This window comes from Euphorbia lathyris, chromosome 9 (genome assembly GCF_963576675.1).
Source record: "Euphorbia lathyris chromosome 9, ddEupLath1.1, whole genome shotgun sequence".
In the NCBI taxonomy this organism is placed as follows: domain Eukaryota; kingdom Viridiplantae; phylum Streptophyta; class Magnoliopsida; order Malpighiales; family Euphorbiaceae; genus Euphorbia; species Euphorbia lathyris.
The window spans coordinates 60,484,072-60,500,006 of NC_088918.1; the positions used below are offsets into that span (position 1 = coordinate 60,484,072).

The 15,935-nt window shown below is 32.3% G+C and overlaps 1 long non-coding RNA gene across 1 annotated transcript; it reads left to right on the forward strand.

Annotated features, from left to right (window-relative positions):
- The first annotated feature begins 620 nt into the window (after window positions 1-620).
- Window positions 621-1,154, forward strand: LOC136205581 (uncharacterized). Its single transcript, XR_010676010.1, has 3 exons — window positions 621-809; window positions 896-979; window positions 1,105-1,154. It is a non-coding gene; the product is annotated as an uncharacterized lncRNA (long non-coding RNA).
- The last annotated feature ends 14,781 nt before the right edge of the window (window positions 1,155-15,935 follow it).

Here is a 15,935-nt window from a genome sequence, read left to right on the forward strand (position 1 = left end):
TACAATCTTTTGGTGACCTCCCACTAACGTGTACAGCAGGTAATTGTGACCGGTCAATCCGAAGTCAACGCGCCACCTCAGCAATTTAACTTTTCTAAAAATAAAAAATTAACCTAATAAATATAACATTACTTTTATACCCTTTATAAAATCATCTTCTTCAACCTCCACCCTTATTTTCTTTCTACTCCATTTTCAAAAATTATTTGTCTTTCTTCAACCTTCATACTTATTTTCTTTGTACTTCATTTTCAAAAATTATTTCTGTCTCTGACTCTCATTCTCTCTCTAACTCTCATGTCTCTCTTGTTTTCTCTCTCATCTCTCTCATCACTTCTCTCTCTAACTCTTCCATCTCTCTAATTCTCCCTTTCTCTCTCTAGAATATCTTAACATCCATATTAGCTCTTCTACTCAACAATAATTTGACGACGTCCACGCATCCTTCCCAGGAATATAATCCTTGAATCTGTTATCAATGGAAACAGGAGAGTAAGATCCTGATTAAGAACCTGCAATTACAATTAGCAATATTGTTTCAGTTTCCTACTTTGCAAAAGGTCAGTGGAAAGAGAAAGAAATAGAGAGATCAGAAGCCAATAAAAAACGGTACTCAGACTTGAGGAATTGCATGAAGAAGATGATATAACTACTGATTTCGTCACTGCAAACATCACACGCTCTCTCACACAATCTATAAATGAGAACACTCGATTCTGCAACACAATTTCACTATCAAATCACCATCTCCTAAATCGTTTGTTCAAAACCATTTCTCCGATCGACTAACCTACACCAACAATGGCTAGGTAAGATTCTTTATTCCTTTTTTCATCTTTTGTTGATTTTTGTTTTCATCTCTGAATTTTCTTCTTGCTTTTATGAAAATTTTAAGTTTGGATAAGAGCATACAAGAGAATTTGCCCCCGCCTTTGGATGCCACCACCGACCAGCCTCCTCTCTTCGACGGAACCATTAAGTTAGTGTTTCTTTGCTTAATTGAACCTTTTATCTTTGGCTTTTTGATCTATTTAGAAATAAGAATTCAGATTCGACTTCGTCTAGTGTATGCTTACACTTTTGTTTTTTTGCCCCTATTTGAAGGCTGTATACATGCTATACATGTCCATTTGCACAGAGAGTGTGGATTACCACCAGGAACTACGAGGTCGATTTCTTCACTCTTCTTTTCTGTTTTTCTTATTTTTTTTTCTTATGATTTATATTTGACTATTGTAGGGATTACAAGACACAATCGTCAAATTATTGATAACAGATTTTTTTTTTTGTTTCCATTGATAACAGATTCATGGATTATATTCCTACGGGATGTCTGTTTAATTTCCTAACTAGCTTATAAGATATTCTAGAGAGAGAAAGGGAAAATTAGAGAGATGGAAGAGTTAGAGAGAGAAGTGATGAGAGAGAAGTGATGAGAGAGATGAGAGAGAAAATAAAAGAGAGAAGAGAGTTAGAGAGAAATAATTTTTGAAAATGGAGTAGAAAGAAAATAAGGGTGGAGGTTGAAGAAGATGATTTTATAAAGGGTATAAAAGTAATGTTATATTTCTTGGGTTAATTTTTTATTTTTAGAAAAGTTAAATTGCTGAGGTGGCGTATTGACTTCGAGTTGACCGGTCACAATTACCTGCTGTACACTTTAGTGAGAGTTCACCAAAATGTTGTACATTTTAGTGTGCAAAATTGAAGGTTGTACACCAAAGTGTGAAAATAGGTAAAAGTTGTACACCACGTATGTAATTTACCCTAGTATATACTTATAAGTATGTGACAACTATATTCATGTACAATACGAACTATGCATTTTCATGTGACGATATATGATTCTTTTATTTATATTTCTTTTTTAAGGATGATAAAATAAAAATTTATGAGAAAAGAAAAGAAAATCGATAATTATGTATCTAAATAGCATAATATAACATTTTTATGCTTGCATTTAAAACTTTATTATGCAATTATTTTGAGAGTTCATTTGCATATGCATTTTCTTTTGAACTACAAATATAAATTTTGTGACCAGTTCAATAAAAACATGATAATTTTGACATGTATTAAACTCTGATTACAATGTATATTTCATAAATTTAATGCATAAATTTAATTAACGAATCTGTATTTTATAAAACTAATCATAATTTTTTAAGATAAAATATATTAGTTGGATTCGAATTTGGAATTAGTTATTCAGCCTGACCTACATCCGGTGTGAATTTAGTATGGACTGGGTAGGCTTGAATAAACTAATTAATGTCAGGTTTGGTCAGGTTCGGTCCGATCCCAATCCCACAAAGAAGTCTAATTAGTAATAAAAGATGAGAAATATATTGTAAATAAATAAATATATAATCTAGTGGATTCAATAAATAAATATATGAGCTTGAATATATATTTGAGAATTGATCCAAAATATTAGTTTTACCTCTAAACTAAGATTAGCGAAATACAATTTTAGATTCAAATTCATGAATTGTTCGTGAATTCACAGTCAATAGTTAATGGTTTAAATTTGTCCTTAATTTTTTTTTTTTTTTTTTGCTTTTGTGACTGAAAAGTGACTTTTCATTTCAATATATTATTTGGTTATATTGGACCTATAATTTATTTTCATCAATTTTGGATTTAATGTTGATCTATCTTGTGGTTGAAGTGATGATGATTCTTCCACTGTTGCTCTTGTTTTTAAAGTATTTCCAAACTGATCTGAACCAATTTCTTTTTAAAAGCAAAATCTTAAAAAATCCTGAAAAACAAAAGACAAAATAAAAATGTTTTCTCCGTGTTCAGTCATCCTTTCATTGAAAATCACACTATTTGCTCTAAATTTTGCACAAGATCATAGTAAATTTCATTTTACCTCATTATTCCCCATCTATATCTAATCCAAGTCTACATTACAATCCATGTAAAAGACCTTTTGATTATGTTTTAAGTGATAGAGATTAAGAACTAGAGTTCGTAACTTATCACAATGTTTGTATTGAAAGTGTGTGTTACACTTCAAACCCCAAGTGAATACAAGATTCAAATGATAGAAAAACAGAAAATAAAAGTGTTGAGAGATCACATTGTGAGGTTCTACACCAGTTCATACTTCCAATTTTAGGATTTATTGCATAATGTAATATTTTTGAGAAGCAATTTGCTCAAGTTCATCCACGTTTTATGTTTTTAACCTTTATTTTGATTTGCATAAGTTGGGATTGTGAAATGTCAAGTGAAATAAGTCATGTCTTCGACTTTAGCTACTTTGTTTGTTTGATATTTGATTTTGTCTTGATTTTGAGACTTGCTTAATGATAAGCAAGGTTAAAAGTGTGATGAAGTTGTTATAGAATGGAGTTTTGTAGGATAGTTTTATATTGTTTTTTTTGAGTCATTTCTATGTGTTTTTCCCTAGTTTTAAGTATTTTCGGTCATATTTTGGTATTGATTAGAGTTTTGAGTTATTTCACGTAGTTTCAAGCTTTATACAAACAAAATTTAAAAATTCTCTCAAAGCTTAGCCAGTGAGATGGAAGTAGCTTCTCGATGAGATGCGCAAAGCTTCTCGTCGAGCTATGTATTCAGGTCTAGAGTCAACCAAGGAAGAGAAAGTCAAAGTTGCAAAATGAAAATTTAAGTAGCTGCTCAACAAGTTACATCATAGTTGCTCGGCGAGCTGTGACCGATTCCAGAATTAGAAATACAACGAAACACTACCTAAAAACACTCCAAACGTCTTACTTCTCCAACTCTAATTCGACAAAGGCAAGGAATGAAGATTTATCATGTTTAAAGAGGCGTTTAGGGTTCCAAATACTATATGGATCTTCGATTCCTATAAATAGGAACTTCTACATTGTAATTGGTATACATTTTATAGTTTTACGTACTTTTATGGTACTTTTGTTCAATATTAGGTTTACATTCGTTTTTCCTTCAGTATTAGTCTATAGTTTCATTTTATCTTAGTTGAGTGAGTAAGCTTAGACCTTAGTTTGTTTCACTTTCATATATTTGTTCCCAAGTTAGTGGATTAATTCAAGTTTCTTTTCATCTTCATCTTTTTACATTCTAAACTTTGAATTAGTTTCCAAACTTGTTGAGCATGAGTTCATATACCTCCACTCCCATCATGCCTTCTTGTTTTACCTCAATCATGAGTTAAACCACTATAGGCTAGAATAGCAGTGAACCATGCTTAACAAGTATGGATCGTTAAACAAGTGTCTATGCTGTGTTGTAGTAGCTAACTAGAAAATTAACTAAAACTATTGCTTACCTCTATTTAAGAAATCTAACCAAGTAATTAGATAGAGAAGTTAAATTGTGAAACCTAACCAAGTTAACAATTCAATTTAGCATATTAGTTAATCGTATTCCCTAACCGAACAGTGCAGCTTTATGGTCTAGGTTACGACTTAACCTTGATTTTCATAGAATCTAATGCCTTCAAGTAGAATTAAGGATTTTGTCTAACCAAACATCGACACCTAAGGGTATTTGAAGCAGATTTAGTCATTCTACTAAAAGTAGACACAAATCCACTACCTCATGATTTCAACATAAGGGTCGTTCGTATATACTTCCTCATAACGGTTAATTTTGTAAGAAAGAACCAATCTGACTGCTTACATCAAACAACTCACCAACCAAAAGATGGGGTATGGGACTTCTTGATGATGCATTTAGAGTCTATATGTGAATTTATGGTTCAATCAAAATCCTCGATGAGAATCGATTTATTTTTCTCTTCTTTAACTTCAATTGATTGGAGTCGATACTTTTCAGTATATTAATAAAGTAATATCAATACATATTTATACAAGTAAAAGCGAAGGACTAAGGTATAGACTCCTAAATAGGTTGTATATAAGTTTGTCTCGTAAAAACTGAAATCGAGTGGCTGCAGGCGAGGTAACGGGCCCAAGTCCACTTCAAGATTCAGTGGATGTTTATGAGGGATGGGCCTTGGTGGAGTAATGGGCTCAGTCTCAAGAGGAATCAGCGCTGTGGTAGAACGGCCCATGCCAGGCCCAATGGAGCTGGACGCAGTTTCTGTTTTGATGTTTTGATGTTTCAGGTAACAAACAATTGAAATATGAAACACTATGCATGCCATATTAACACAAAATAATTCAATGTCCTGATTTATCATTATTACATATAAACGAAAATCAGATTTTTTCTTTTTAATTAAATTAATAAATTATGGAATATGATTCATTAAAATTAATCGAAATAATAATATTTTAAGTAATTTTAATTCTTCAACTTTTTAGTTTTGAGGTCATTTAGGTGTTATTTGGTGAGGCTATATAAAATTAATGTTTAGAGATTTAATTATTTCTAATGATCACAATGAACAATTTATGCCAAATAATGAATCATAACAATCGGTCTGATACCACTATAAGGAAATAGATACAACAAAGCAAGGTAGAAAACAAAAATTTTCTATTTTCTATTAAACCATGGATCCATTATATTCGTTATTTGATATAAAAACAATTATATATATCAAGAAAGGATTTCACTAAATATCTCTCGAAGCATTTTACTGTTGAAAGAGCGATTCCACCAAAGATTTCTTGATACGGATCGAAATCGAGATGAAGGTTTTAATCTTAAATCCACAAAAATGTTTCTTCTCAAGCCTATGTTTGAAGGAGTTAATCCCAAATAAGATAAACAAAAGCTCTCAATGGAGGCTAAGGTCCCATTTGGTAAGATTTAATGACCTTTGTAATGGAATGACCATTACATTTAAGGTCCATTACCATATTTGTTTGCATGTTACAAATTTGTTGTAATGGAATGAGAAAACCATGAGTTAAATTTTGTTCAACAAATATTGTAATCCAAATTATATAGAAAAATGACCTGAATTCTCATTACATCCAAACCATATAACCTAATTCTCACTTTCAAAACTCCATCTAACCTCTCATTTGTCAAAACTCACATCTCAATCTAACCTTTCATTCTTATAAAAAACGCAAAAAGTAGAAAAACATGAAAAATTGAAAAGGAGAAAAAAGAAAAAAAAAAGGAAATCGGAAAAAAGGAAAAAATAAAAAAGCGGTGAAAAATATTGAAAATGGAAATTAAAAAAGACGAGAAAAATGTAAAAAAAGTATGAAAAAATGAAAAACTATACATTAATTTATTGATTTCGGTTGATCTAATTTTGTATTTGATTTCGATTCGATTTTTACATTTTTTTTTGTGTGTTTTTCACGGTTTCATGTTTTTTTGTTGATTTTAATTATGTAATAAAATTTTATCATTACGTTTAATTAGGAAAACATAAGTATTGTAATGATCATTTTCTTTTTATGTGTATACTAAACATGGTAATAGAATCATTATTTAATTCCATTACATTACAACTTTTATTACATTATGACTTTGATTATATTACATTGCATTACAACATACCAAACAGACCCTAAAGATATTAATTTCATAAAAGTTGCTTTCATTACAAATAAGGGTGGTAAATTTCACTAATGGTGTACAACGTTTACCTCATTTCACATTTTGGTATACAACCTTCATTTTGTCTCACTAATATGTACAACCTTATAGGTGACCTCCCACTATAGTGTACAACAGGTAAATATGACCGGTCAAACCTGCCATGTCACATTTATTCAACTCATTTCTTAAAAAAGATGGGACCCACCTTATATTTAATTACCATCATACCCTCCCATTCATCATTTCCCCTAAATTTCCCTCCTAACTCTACGACTCTTCCTTTCTCTCTCTAATTTTCTCCCTCTAACTCTCTCTCTCCAATCCTACCATTTTCAATTAGAACACTGATCCAGGAGAAAATCTAAAACGTTTGAAATTACAGCCAAAATCTGTAGTTGTGAATCCGTATTACTTGGGTTATCAATTGAAAAATGAAATGTTCTGAATGAAGAATATATATATATATATATATATATATATATATATATATATATATATATATATAATATCTCTACCTCCAAATGCAGAAAAACAAATCAATGAGCAAGAATTTCAAAATAATTCCTATAAGATAATCATTGAAGAGCCATAGAAATCAGTTGGCAGTTCAAATTTGTCAGCCCAATTCTTTAGAATCCAAATACAATTTCAACACTGTAATAGCAATCCGTTCTATATCTGGCGGCTTCTCTGCTTCCTCCTCTACACATCCCAATCTAGAAGAAGCCCGGAAGAAGAAGGATTCTTCATCGCTCGAAGAGCCTTTACCGACATTATATCTTCAAATTTACCTGGTTTTGTACAAAGGTTACTTCTATATCTGTGGTCTTCGATTTTCTCTTTACAATCAATGTTATAGTCCAGTTGTAGTGCAAATAACCCGTACGATGAAATGCCCATGAGAGATTCAGCTTCTTATGTTGTTCTTATCCTTATTTTGCCATCCTTCCATCTGTCGCCCATAGCCATATCCCTAACGCCACCACCTGCGATTCGACTTCGAATCTTTGCTCAACGCCTCCAACTGGATAAGAGAGAAATTTTGGATTCCGTTTGCAATTTTTATTTGACTGCATAAAACAAGTGTTAGATTCAGAGTAACCGTTGTTCTTTCTCTTATCTAAACATCATCGTCCTTGTCTTCTGTTTGATTTCTGCTTATTTCACTAAATTTTATTTACTAATTTGATTCCCCGACCAATTATTTTTCTTGTTCTGGAAATTGATGAATAAGGTGTGGTTGGGTTTCATTACAACAAAGTAAGGGGTAACAGTTATGGCATAGTTCCAGGTTAATTAAAAAATTTAATTTGATTCTTAAGATTCAAAATTGATTGAAATGGATTAGAATATTGATTGAACTAAATTAATTTTGATTTCATTTTAGCTAATCAAATATCAGGAATGGGAGAAAGCTTACTGATAGTTTCTTAGGCTAGTGAAAGAGATGGAGAGGAGGTAGAGAGAGAAAATAAAAGTTAGAGAGAGAAAGTATTTATAGAAGATAAATGAAGGAGATAGTATATTTTTCTATTTAGAAAGAAAACTACAAAGGGGTATTTTAGTAAATGTATATGTGGTGGGTCCATTTTAATTAATGAGTGTAATAAAAACTGCTGAGGTGACGCGTTGACCAAGGGTTGACCGGTCATTTTTACCTGATGTACACTATAGTGGGAGGTCACCAATAAGGTCGTACATTTTAGTGTGACAAAATGAAGGTTGTATACCAAAGTGTGAAATGAGGGAAATGTTGTACACCATTGATGAAATTTACCCCAAATAAGGGAGTTGATATACTTCCCTCTAGGATAAGTAAAGGTACTAGAATGCCCCCACTAGGGCTACAAGCAACTAAGAAACCATAGGGATAATTAATACAAATGGCAGTAAGGAAAATAAGTTTAGTGACAAAACAGTAAATAGTTAAGTGGCAAAATAGTAAATCCAGAGGTTCCAGCCATTGTCTCCTCTAATCCAACTTGATGAAGAAGGTATCTCATACGGCCCCACACATCGTGCCACTTGACCCACACGACGTGTGGGTTCAGTTCTGATCTTCTACGGGTATTTTGCCCTTGCTTCACACAAGCTCCACACGCCGAGCTGCAATGGCACGCCGAGTGGAAAGTGACACGACGTGTCACTTCAGTTCTTCATTTTTCGTTGCTTCAACTCCTCTCATCGAGTTCGTATTGGAGATGTCCGCATTATTTCTACGATTGGAAGTAGTGATCCTCGTATCAACTTTGTAAACAACTAAGTGTAAATTGTCTCTGATTATAAGAGACAAACGAATCAAAACGAAGAATGATGAAGAAACGAAGTGAGAATAATGAGTTTTATGTTAGGTTAACTTTGAAGGCTAGTATGACTTGAATTTATCTAACTCTGTATATAAAAACATAGCCCCCTTGTAACCCTATGTGCCCCCTCCCACCCCCCACCCCCACCCCCACCCCCACCATAAGCAAAATAGAGAATTTTATTCTCTTCTAACACTAATTAGGCGATATTATTCGATTAGGAGTACTAATTTAATTTAATCTTAAACACATAAATAAATAAACATTTATATTATTTTATATCAAATATAATAAATAAGATAATTATTAAACTTCAAGAAATTAAATAAATCACATTTATGTTTTTTTCTTACACAATTTAAATTCCTAAATAATAAGATGCACAATATTAATTTAGATAATTAATTTCTATATAATTTATTAATCGAAATTAACATAGTCATTTAAAAACAATATTCTCAAAATCTCAGCCTATTCATAATGTGCCATTTGGAACTACTTTCTAAATTCTCGTTTTACCCTTCACTCTTAATTTTTGATGGTAATCAGATCATGTTTGATAACAACGTCCAAACATCAAGCTCCATAGTCTAGAATTACCATGATGATTATTTAAGTCTAAAGATTATTTATACCTGCTATCGCTATTTCTATCAAATAATCTAGTTGACATCAAAAGGATTTATTCATCCTGGTATCTCATGTTAGATCGCCAATATATAAAAACTCTTTCATTTACATCATTGTAACTGTCTAGATATTCATATATCTACAACCACTACACCAATAAGCCCTTCAGATGAAGGTTCGAAACCGTCGTCCAGAAGAAAATAAAACCGTCACGGGGCGCGCTGCCGTTTGATGGTCCTTTAGACAACAGTTGCGTTCTGTCATTTGAATCAACCTCACATGACATCAACCTATTGGTACGCTGTCATCTTAGACATATTCCGATGATGGCTTATTTATTATTACCGTTACCTATAATACCCTTGAATAACAGCCTAATAATTAAAAATGTCAAGAAATTTATGGGAAATTGGCATATTGATAATTGCGATGACAGTTTGCGTAATGATTTCTATCGTTGTAGTGTTTTACAGATGACATAGGTTGTTTGGCTTTCAGTTTACAACAAGTTTGCCCTTACTAAAAGCCTTAAGAACTCCGATGTGTATTGGTGGATACTCCTACTTGAGAACATCCATGATAAGAGCTATAAATGTATTGCTCGTAGTCGGGTGGTAGAAACCTCTCCCTTAACATTGCTTTCAACCACAACTAAGACCTTATCGAATCCATTCCTCCTCTCCTTCCCACTTCACTATCGTGGTCCCACCAAACTGATGTCCCACCTTTCAATCTATATGCAACCAAATGGACCTTCCTCTCATTCGATATTCCCGTATACTAAAAAAACCGCTCAACTTCTGACAACCAATCAAGGAATCCCTCAATATCAAGCTCACCCCTAAATGAAAGCAAGTTTATCTTCAACTTCAAAGCATCATCCCAATCATAGTTACCAACATACTCACCCCTAACATGCATATTCTCAACATATGGGTTTCTCCCAACAAAATTCAGATTTCTATGACCAACCACACACACATCATCATCATGACCCACAACTACCAATTCTACCATGCTCAAACTTATCAAATGCATCACCATCACTATCACTATCCGTATTATGAATAATAACATGATTAGGATGTCTTACCTCGGGAGCCCTAGGGCCCACTTGTGGTTAAGAACGTTCATCCTTTGTGGTGGAGAACATGGGGGTGTAAGTTATCTTTGGGCTGGGCTCTAATGACCTCCTCTTGCCTCCGGTGAGGACCTCGAGCGGGTGGTGGATGGGTGTTCCGCATCTCAAGCTTGAAATCTTCAAGAGAGTTGGCTAACTCCCTCATTCTCTCGTTGTGCCTTTCGTTTTGCTCCAAGATACTCTCTCTAAGCCCTCTTAGCCTAGCTTTTACATCTTCAAAACCTTATCAATGGATTCCATTACCTCTCATGGTAGTCGGGGTTGAACCATTGCCAGAAAAAAGTCTCCGAGAAGGAAAACGATTCAGCTCTGATACCAATTGATACAAATTAATCACAAACAAATTGATTTTAATAATAAATCAACAAAAAATTTCTTCTCAATCTTAACTTGAAGGAGTTAATCCTAAATAGGTAGATACCTTGCTCTAATGGAGGCTTGAATAATTTGATTTCATACAAAAGTTCTTCATCTTTACAAATGAAAAGGCTTAAATACTTCTTTCAATTAAAATGCAAAAGACTTAAACACCCTAGCTAGGGTTACGAACATAAAGGAAAAGATAAGAGTAAAGAGGGGATAAGTGGCTGAATGACATTTAGGTTAATAAGCCTAAATGGCAAGACAATAAATAAGGACAGTGGCAAAAACAGTTAATAAAAAGGTGGCAGAATTCTAGTAGCTTTTGTCCCCTAGACCATCTTGCTAGAAAAGTCACCCCACACAATGTGTGGATGAGTGACACACTGTCTGGCTTCGAATCTCTGACCACTAGACTTGTCAATGTGTCGTCCATGCCTCTCCATTCCTAATGTCACACGACGTGTGAGAATAGGCACGATGTGTGCCATTCAATTTCCAGTTCCAGGGGCTCAGCAGCCGGCCCACACGGCGTGTTCCTCGGGTGTCACACCGCGTGGGTCATTTCCCTCACTGTTTCTCCTTCGCCTCTCATCTCACACGACGTGTGGCTGAGGGCACACGTCGTGTGAGACCTTCCTTCGCATTGGCTCGAGTTTTTGGAGAAGATGTCTGCATCACTCATGCATACTCCCATTTAGAGTTGACAATTGTTGAATTCATATCGTATTCATGTCTTGTTAACATCGCATTAGTGTCGAAACGAGTCAATCCTAACTTAACCTAAAAACTTCTTTGACATAATTGAGTTAGTGTAGATTTTATATCGTGTTTTTGGATTCCATATAATTTTACTATATACGTATATTAGCTATTACTTTTAAAAATATAAGAATATAATATTATTTTTAAATATTTTAAATCATTTTTAGATTAAAATACTAACCATTTAAAAGTCCGTTAAAATCATGTTTGGGTCGTGGAATGTGTTTGTAAAAAAAGTTCTTTTTTTTTTTTTGAAGAAAAGAAAAGTTCTTGATCAAGGAAGATTTGAAACAGACCAATATATTATAAGTGGTGATGAAACAATAGTATTGATGAAGCTGATTGTACATATCTCAAGTTCTAATTATTGTGGGTCTAGATATTAATTGATAAAACACTTGACAGCAACCTGTTCTTAACCAGGGTCAAAATTGCTTGTTTTAGTATAGAATAAAGACTTAATTGACCGATTTGAAGAGGTTAGGGACTAAATTGGGAGTTAAGCCCTTTTTTGAATTGTTGGGGCCAAAAATAAGACCCCTCTACTGCCATCTTTCTTTTCAATTATTTTAGTTATTTTGTTATTTTGTCCTTTCTTGTATCTCTTGTCCAATCACCTTACCAACTTCCTTAATTCCATGCACCCATATCTTAAAATGTTATTTGGGAATAGACCAATGAGAGATAAAAATAGTAATTATAATTAACGGTTATTTATCCATAATTATTATAATCAAAACAAATTAAAATAATGAGTATAAAATATAAAAACATATAATATTATATATAATAGAATAGTATAAATATTAGATAAATAACAATTATATATATAATAGTAAAATTAGGGAAATAGTAATAAGATAGAATGAGACGAGTTTTGAATATTCAGGGTTTCCAAAGTCGATCTGTGTTTTGTTCGGTCTTTTCACATATCTCGAATATTAAGGATAAAGAGTTGTTTTTAGCTTTCCTCGTTAGGTCAAAGAACCAGTGCTTACATTGATCTAATATGCTTGTTTTGTTGTATCTTCCAATCTTACAGTTCACTATATCAAGATCAAACAAATACTTGATTGGAGTGAAATGCAACTTTAAGTTAGTCTTGATGAATTAGCTATATGTGTCCATTGAATGTTCAAATGTTTCCATTGCTTATTCGCCTTCGTGTGTGATTACTCAATCGTTTTGAGACATTAGTCATATATAGGTGCATAGTACTATTTTAAATAGTTACTTATTTCTTTTGACAATTATTGGTGTGGTAATATACATGTTTTACATAATCAGTATATTGATACATTGCAAGTTAAGAATGATCAATGAAGAAAATGATGTAAAATAGCATTAAAAGTAAAAATTAAACCTATGTTGAAAAAAATTATATATACCAGTGGTACCCGAAAGTGTATCACTAAAAAAGAATGCCCTAAAAATAAAGGTACTCAGATAACACTATCAGAAACATCCATTGTTCATTATTTCTATTACAAAAATGCCACTAAAAAGTGGCATGATTCATCATTTCTCTCATTCGTACCGTTTTACCACAACTAATAACTTTAACCGTCTGGTAAAAGTGCAGTTAGGTCCTTAATTTTCTTGATTTATCACATTTCAGCTCTTAGTTCATCTAGAAGAAAAGAAGATAAAAAAGATTAGAATGAAGATAAATAATGTATTTTTCATGAATTAAGTTCTAATTATGGGGTTTTCATATAGGTATAATATATGCACAACAAATAGTAATAAAATTCTACAATAAATTTAAAATAATAGACCAGATAAATCAATTAAAAGTCATTTGCACATATTTATTCTTAACACCAATAATCTCTAATAATATAGTAATGCAACAATTCATGTCCAGTTTGAACCAACAAAAGTTGATAAATAACTGGTTCCGATCAACCCATGACCAGAATATGAGAAGTGAGGCCTGTCTTCTGGATCTAGAGATCAACGTGTCAAATTGAAAAATACAGAATTTACAAAACAAATTATGAAAAATCAACGTGCACAATGCATGCCTATTCCACTATGTCTTTTTAGTTCCACAAATTAATGAGGTTGTCCGAACTCGAACCTTTGACCTTTTGGTCTAGGGGGACTTGATATCGTGTCATGGAATCAATTGAACTAAAAGCATTGTTAAAGCCAATCATAGATCTATATTGATCTCAGACAAAGTTTTCTCTACTTTATATTGAAATTTAATATATAAATTGATGGCAAAATGAGTAATAAATTAAGGGTAATGATATATACAGCCCTTAGGGCTGTATATTAGCATTTAATAGGATAGTATATTTATATTTATTAGTGTATTATTTACATTTATTATTACATTGAAATTTTAAATACAACAAAACCTATTAATGTAAATATTGGAAGTATACAATTGTATTTAATTTATTTAAAAGTTCAATACAATAATATATATAAATATTAGAAATACACATAAATATACTACCCTATTAAATGCTAATATACAGCCCTAAGGGCTGTATATATCATTACCCATAAATTAAAGAATGAATCATATTACACCCATTTCTTTAGGCCAAAATATTTTTAAGGTCTACAAATATTTATAAAAAGTTTAATGTAATGCTAAATAATACAATACTCAAGAATTTAATTAAATAAATAAATGCAATTATAGGTGGTCGATGGTTCAATATATTAAATATTTAAAAACATAACAAATAAATATTGAAAAGGTAAGATCAACCAAGTATAATTTATTTGTCTTGTGCTTGTATATTGATACATGAAAATGACTATAGATTATTTTGGAACAGTATAAATTTATTACATGAAAACGAAATTCTCATCATATGTCGACCCTTTCAGTATGTTCAATATTATCGTAAGTTTTGCTAAATTTGTAATACTTAGGAATTGAATTCGGATAGTATATTAATTAAACAAGTTTGATATGTGGAAACAAAATTATTAGGGTAACTCAAATCACATTATTTATATGGTTAGGCTAATAATGCTTACGTGCATGGGAAATGTGGGATATTTTATATTTAAATTAATAGTTTAAAAAAAAGAATCTCCTCGTTTAACTATTAATTTTAAATAACTCATCATCTCCTTATCATGCTCCTTAGAGTGAATAACCCCTTGCCTTACAAGGGTCATTTTCCCCTATAAGATAAATAAAGCATCAATCTTTTTGGCTAACATCAGAACACAAGAATCTCGCATTACCTTTAGGTCTTTTTTCCAACCAACAAAACTACACCTTCAGTAAGGTTAAAACTTGAAAACATCTCCTTCTTAGAATACATGTGAAAGGAACATGTGGAGTCAAGTATTGAACATTTTTTCTCTTCTTTTCTTGTGGTAACTGTGAAGACATCTGCTTCTTCATCACCATCTACATATGCGGCATGCGACTTCTCTCATTGTTATGAACTTTCTACTATTTCTTTATTTTCAACTGCCAACACTCAGCTCTTATATACCCATTTAACTACAAAATTTGCAAATGATATTCTTTCTAGACTTAAACCTGGACTGTGAGCTTCCATTATTACTATGAACTACCAAGCCTATTCCACTTCGCTCATCAACTTTGGTAAATTAACAATTAATAAGTTCTCGTTGTAACAATAAATTTTTAGCATCCTTTAGAGTTTTCTCCTCACGTCCACACAACATATTCTTACAAAACTTTTTGTATGAACTTGTTAATGAACAAAGCAAGCTCACTACTAAATCCTCATCATTCGACTTAATATCAATATTTTGTAAATCCATTTTAATTCCATGTAATTCATCAAGATGAGGTTTAACAAATTTACTTTCTTCCAACGTGAGTTCATTCAATCTACGCCTTAGCAATGGTCTTTTTATGACTGATTTTGTCATATAAAGCGATTCCAATTTGAGCGAAACAAATGTGATGGTGGTTTCCTTTGGGAGTTTCCTCAACACTTTGTTTGATAGACAAAGAAACAGAGTTGAAAACATCTATTGATCTTGTTATTCCCGCTACTCCTCTATTATGGTGGCAAAATTTTTACTTTTCCCTAACAATGCCTCCTCCCATCCGTGTTGAATGAGAATGGCCCGCATCTTGAGTTTCCATAGACCAAATTTCATTGATGAAACCATATTATTCTTGTCTAAAAATAATCAACACCGTAGCCTTGCTTTGGTACCAACTTGTTAGGAATTGAATTCAGATTGGGTATTGGTTAAACAAGTTTGATATGCAGAAAGGAAATTGCTAG